This window comes from Cetorhinus maximus, chromosome 7 (genome assembly GCF_964194155.1).
Source record: "Cetorhinus maximus chromosome 7, sCetMax3.hap1.1, whole genome shotgun sequence".
Classification (NCBI taxonomy): domain Eukaryota; kingdom Metazoa; phylum Chordata; class Chondrichthyes; order Lamniformes; family Cetorhinidae; genus Cetorhinus; species Cetorhinus maximus.
In genome coordinates this window covers 69,430,695-69,437,328 of record NC_135885.1, presented here as the reverse complement: position 1 = coordinate 69,437,328, position 6,634 = coordinate 69,430,695, and positions in this window count along the sequence as shown.

Below are 6,634 nucleotides of genomic sequence, written 5' to 3'. Positions count from 1 at the left end.
TACGTCAGGCACTTAATAGTTACCTGACAGATTGAACTCAGTCAGCTGCATCAACAATTGCTGCCACTGGTTTTGTAAACTCAACTATGATACTTGTTAATGGAAATAAACAATTAATCACCAGCTCATAAAACAGTTATTGGTAAGGAAGATAACATGGTCTACGTAAGGCTCTAATGTTACCTCTCAACCATGCTCCTACATTTATCAACTCATCCAATTGTTTCTAAAACATTTTTAAATATGTAAACTGATTTTTGCTTCTATTGTGCTCTGCAGAAGTTTGCTCCACCAGTCGAGCACTCTTTGTGGGAAGAACTCTTAATATCAGCCTAATAGTGACCCAGAATTTTTGGAGAGTCATAGACCTTCCACAGACATTTAAAAATATTGGTGAGACCCAGATTCTGAAGTCCTTCTCCAATTTCTAACTGATTTCATTTTCACCAGTATGCGAAAGGGGGTGGGACATGACCCACACATGAAGGAAACCCAAACTCATCAGGGCATTTAAACTTAGTGCTGAGTTGAAACAGACCCCATTTTCTCTGGAGCAAGGTGTTATTCTATAGTGTGGGAGTCACAAATTTATGGATGGGACATAAAGATACATGAAGAGTGGACAGGGTTTGTATGATTGCCAAGCTGTGAACTTATTCAAATTCCCATACTTTTAAAACATTTTACAAAAACACAGCCTGCTTGTGTCAGTGCAAGTTGAAAAAAATCTGCCCTAGCAGCTATAATACCTGGTTGCTGACATTGCCTCAAGGGCTATCATTATATCATTATTAATCCTTGCCTGCTTTCCACAACCTTCAATTATCCCAGCAGAAGTGTAAGTCCACAGCTTGACTGACAGCTCAAAGAGGTTACTGAAGGATCAGCTGCCTTTGATGCGGGGTTCTGAATTTCCCCTTAAACTCATCTCACTTCCTCCAAACAAAAGGTGTGGCTGTGGGTACCCGCATGGGCCCCAGTTATGCTTGTCTCTTTATGGGGCATGTGGAACATTCCTTGTTCCAGTACTACTCAGGCGCCCTCCCACAACTCTTTCTCCGGTACAGCGATGACTGCTTTGGTGCTGCTTCGTGCTCTCGTCTGGACCTGGAAAAAATTCTTAATTTTGCTTCCAATTTCCATCCCTCCATCATTTTCACATGGTCCATCACTGACACTTTCCTTCCCTTCCTTGACCTCTCTGTCTCAATTTCTGGTGATAGACTGTCCACCAATATCCATTACAAGCCTACCGACTCCCACAGCTACCTCGACTACAGCTCCTCACACCCTGCTTCCTGTAAGGACTCCATCCCATTCTCTCAGTTCCTTCACCTCTGTCACATCTGTTCTGATGATGCCACTTTCCAAAACAGTTCTTCTGACATGTCTTCCTTCTTCCTTAACTGAGGATTTCCACCCACAGTGGTTGACAGGGCCCTTAACCGTGTCCGGCCCATCTCCCGCACATCTGCCCTCACACCTTCCTCTCCCTCCCAGAACCATGATAGAATCCTCCTTGTCCTCACTTATCACCCCACCAGCCTCCGCATTCAAAGGATCATCCTCCGCCATTTCCGCCAACTCCAGCATGATGCCACCACCAAGCAAATTCTCCCTTCAGGCCCCTGTCAGTATTCCGTAGGGACCGTTCCTTCCGGCACACCCTGGTCCATTCCTCCATCACCCCTACACCTCAACCCACTCCCACGGCACCTTCCCATACAACCGCAGAAGGTGCAACACCTGCCCCTTTACTTCCCCCCTCCTCACTGTCCAAGGGCCCAAACACTCCTTTCAAGTGAAGCAGCACTTCATTTGCACTTCCCTCAATTTAGTCAACTGCATTCGCTGCTCCCAATGCGGTCTCCTCTACATTGGAGAGACCAAACGCAGACTGGGTGACCGCTTTGCAGAACACCTTCGGTCTGTCCGCAAACATGACCCACACCTCCCTGTCACTTGCCATTTCAACATACCACCCTGCTCTCATGCCCACATGTCCATCCTTGGCCTGCTGCATTGTTCCAGTGAAGCTCAACGCAAACTGGAGGAAGAGCACCTCATCTTCAGACTAGGCACTTTACAGCCTTCCGGACTTAACATTGAGTTCAACAACTTCAGATCATTAACTCTCTCCTCCATTCCCACCCCCTTTCCAATCCCCCTTTTTCCTAATAATTTATATTTATTTTTTAGATATTTTTCTTTTCCCACCTATTTCTATTATTATTTTAAAATTTATTTCCATCCATTGTTTTATCTCCACCTTTTAGCCTATTTCAATCCCTTCCCCCTACCCCACCCTCACTAGGGCTATCTGTCACGTGCTTGTCCTTCTTTCTACCCTTAATGTCACCATTAGCACATCCTTTAGTTAATATCACCCCCGTCAACACCCCTTTGTTCTTTTGTCTATGACATCTTTGGCAATCTCTTCTTTGCCTCCACCTATTACTGGCCCTCTATCCAGCTCCACCTGTCCCACCCCCCCTTAAACAGCTTATATTTCACCTCATTTCTATTTTTCTTTAGTTCTGATGAAGAGTCATACGGACTCGAAACGTTAACTCTGTCTTCCTCTCCATAGATGCTGTCAGACCTGCTGAATTTTCCCAGCTATTTTTGTTTTTGTTTTTGTTTCAGATTTCCAGTATGCGCATTATTTTGCTTTTATTTCTGAATACAAGTCTTTTTTTATAAGTATTAAGTGTTTGAGGGACTTTTAAAGGCTTGAATGTACTTTCATGAATGTGAGTCTTTTTTTTCATTATAGTAAAGACTAGTAAATGTACAGGCCAGGATATGTGTTCCTGAGGCAGGTAGCACATGTTGGGAAATTTCCCAGTTTGCCATAGTCACCAATGAATGGTGAGTTCTAAATTCTAGGGGTTAGGGTTGGGTGCGGGATAGAGCCAGGCCCACTATCCCTGGACCTGGATCGAAGGCAGCCATAGGAGATACTGAGACAGGCTGTTTAAAAGGCACCCCGCAGTTTTCTGGGACTTTGTTCCAGTTAGTTGATTATATTTTGGGCCCTCTAGCCCTAATCCTTCATACCCCTCACCCCCTACCACTCCCAATGCCCTATCCATGCCAACTCATGTCCCCCACTCACCCCCATGGGCTCTCATAGCCTCCATGTCAACTCATGATGCCAATCAGCCCCATAGACCCTCATACCACCCATGCCAACTTATAACCCCACCCACCGCACTGGGCATTCATAACTTCCGTGCCAACTCATGCCTCCAGACCCCTTATAGCCTGCAATGTGAACTTAATGCCAGTTCATGACAATCCACCCCCCATCCTTTGCCCCTAGACCCCCATGACAACTCACCTAGTATCGACCATGGGCAGACCTCAGGAACCAAGTTGAGATGAAATAAAATAAATTTCTAATTATCTATTATAACCTCCATTATGTTTTTAAAAAGTCATTCATGAAACCCCATTCAAAACTCTTAAATCCCATCAAATACTTAAGCCCTGATAAAAACAAATGTACCTTTATTCATAACCCTACACCAAAGACTGCAATAAACTATTCAAGTTGTCAAATAAACTGTGAACTTAGGACCCCCTTCTGGGATAATTGTAGGTTGTGGAAATAAGCCAAATATTAATAATGGCATAATGACAGCCTTTAGGAAAATGTCAACAAACAGCTGTTGCAACTAATGGACTAGATATTCTAGATAGTCTCACTGACACAGGCAGCTTTTTTAATCTTTAAAGGGATGGAGATTTAAATAACCTCACAGCTTGACAGTTCTGTAGACCTTATCTACCTTCTATGAGCCTTTACGTCTTCTCCATAAATTCATGACTTCAATAATGCAGGATAAGACCCTTACTACAGCAAAAATATTGTCTGTCTGATCTCTGCATCGAGTTCAATTGGCCCTGCTAAGTTTGCCTTTCCCTCCAGGTATGAGTCATGCCCCACCCTATATCCCCTACTGACAAAAAGGGGATCTGTCAGAAATAGGTGCGAGACTCTGGATCTAGGTTCCATCCACCATTTTTAAAGGTCCATGGCGTGTCCACGACTCTGCAAAAATCTGGGCCTTAGACCTTGATTTTATTTCATCTCAACGTGAAACTTGAGGGCTGCCCATATTGGTGGGTGAGGGTACATGGGTTGGCATGGGGGCTATAAGTGGCCATGGGGGGTGCATGGGAGGCATGGGTTGGCATTAAGTTGGCATGGGAGTTATATGGGTGCATGGGTGGGAGCATGAGTTGACATGGAAGTGGCATGGGGAGCACATGGCAGGTGATGGGCTTAATGGTGAGAGCTAGACGGTATATATTTATTTATTTATTCATTCATTCATGATATGTGGGCTTCGCTGGCTGGGCCAGCATTTATTGCCCATTCATGGTTGCCCTTGAGAAGGTGGTGGTGAGCTGCCTTCTTAGTCCATGTGGTATAGGTACACCCACAGTGCTGTTAGGAAGGGAGTTCCAGGATTTTGACTCAGCGACAGTGAAAAAACAGCAACATATTTCCAAGTCAAGATGGTGAGTGACTTGGAGGGGAACTTCCAGGTGGTGGTGTTCCCATCTATCTGCTGCCCTTGTCCTTCTAGTTGGTAGTGGTCATGGGTTTGGAAGGTGCTGTCGAAGAAGCCTTGGTGAATTCCTACAGTGCATCTTGTAAATGGTACACACTGTTGCTACTGTGCGTTGATGGTGGAGGGAGTGAATGTTTGTGGATGTGGTGCCAATCAAGCGGACTGCTTTGTCCTGGGCGTTGTCAAGCTTCTGAGTGTTGTGGGATCTGCTCTCATCCAGTCAAGTGGAGAGTATTCCATCACACTCCTGAATTGTGCCTTGTAGATGGTGGACAGGCTTTAGGGAGTCATGAGGTGGATTACTCGTCACATGATTCCTAGCCTCTGACTTGCTCTTGGAGCCATAGTATTTATATGGCTAGTCCAGTTCAGTTTCTGGTCAATAGTAACACCCCAGGATGCTGATAGTGGGGGATTCAGTGATGGTAATGCCATTGAACATCAAGGGGCAATGGTTAGAATCTTTCTTGTTGTAGATCGTCATTGCCTGACACTTGTGTGGCATGAATGTGACTTGCCACTTGTCATCCCAAGCCTGGATATTGTCCAAGTTTTACTGCATTTGGACATAGACTGCTTCAGTATCTGAGGAGTTGTGAATGGTGCTGAACATTGTGTAATCATCAGCGAACGTCCTCCTCACTTCTGACCTCATGATGGAAGGAAGGTCATTGATGAAGCAGCTGAAGATGGTTGGGCTGAGGACACTACCCTGAGGAACTCCTGCAGTGATGTCCTGGAACTGAGATGATTGACCTCCAACAACCACACCATCTTCCCTTGTGCTTGGTATGACTCCAACAATTGATCCCCTCCCTTGGAGTGACAGAGTTTCTGACAGGGCACTTTTTCCTGAGGTGGGTGTGGTGAGCTGAGAAGTTTCCCGACTTCCGCTATCCACCTCGGGAGAGAAAATATGGCCCATTAATGCTAAATAAGTGCTTCCTGCAATTGTTATATAGTTAACAGTGGACTGATGTCACAACGGTTGAGTTTTCCAGCACGGTTTAACTAAAATTCCACCTGGATATGAAGTGAGCATATTCTTCTATGAGTTGACTGTAGAAAATAAGTTACATCAGTTTTTTTTAAGCTAGGTTTCTTTCGTTCCTTAGAGCTGTTAATATGTTGTCATGAAGAGATATTAATGTCTATAATGTTATTGGAAATTATTTTTTAAAAATGGAGCTCTAGTGGGGTCTGTGTGTGTCTTAACTGGATTAAAGCTAGCTAGTCTGGGTGCTTTGATGAATAGTAGTTTTGAGATGTTAAGTAATGTAAGGAGGGTAGAAGGTAAAGTGTAAATTTATATTTGTTAAAAGAAACCATTCAAGACTACCGGTGAAATCTTAAGCCTAGCTAGAAGATGCCAAGCAGAGTGTTTCTTTTCAGCTTACTAATAAAATTGGTGGGATGAAAGGATGTTATTGTTAGAAGCAGTAAAGTTAAAAGCCTAGTGATACAATGGAAAATTTACTTTCAAACAGCAAGAGATGTATAAAGGAGAAAGGAGATCATGTGTAAAGTAGAGGTGTTTGAAGATCCAAGTGTGAGAAGCCTCCAGCCAGCAAGCTTCAAGCTGCTGTCCACAAGGACCCAGAGCTGAAAGAAACTTATTTTGAATGTGACTGTCATAGAGTTATACCACACAGTAAAAGGTCTTGCGGCTCATCGTGTCCGTGCTGGCCATCAAGCACCAATCTATTCTAACTCAATTTTCCAGCATTTGGCCCATAGTGCTGTATGCTATGGCATTTCAAGTGCTTATTAAATACTTAACGTATTCTTACTGTTCAGAGTGTGCTTTGCCAGGTGTCTGTTTCAATCTATGAGATTTACTATTGCCTTAATGGAGGGGGGTTGGGGGGTGGAAACTGAGGGTCAGATTAATTAGTAGATTTTGTAGTTATTATAGCAGTAATTTTGCAGATGTATGTAGGTGTTTACAACCTTTCTTGTAATAATAAATGTTTAGTTTATAAAAGTTTAATAAAATATAATATAAAATAGTTTATAAAAGCCTCTTGAAACTTGATGGTCTTATTACTATT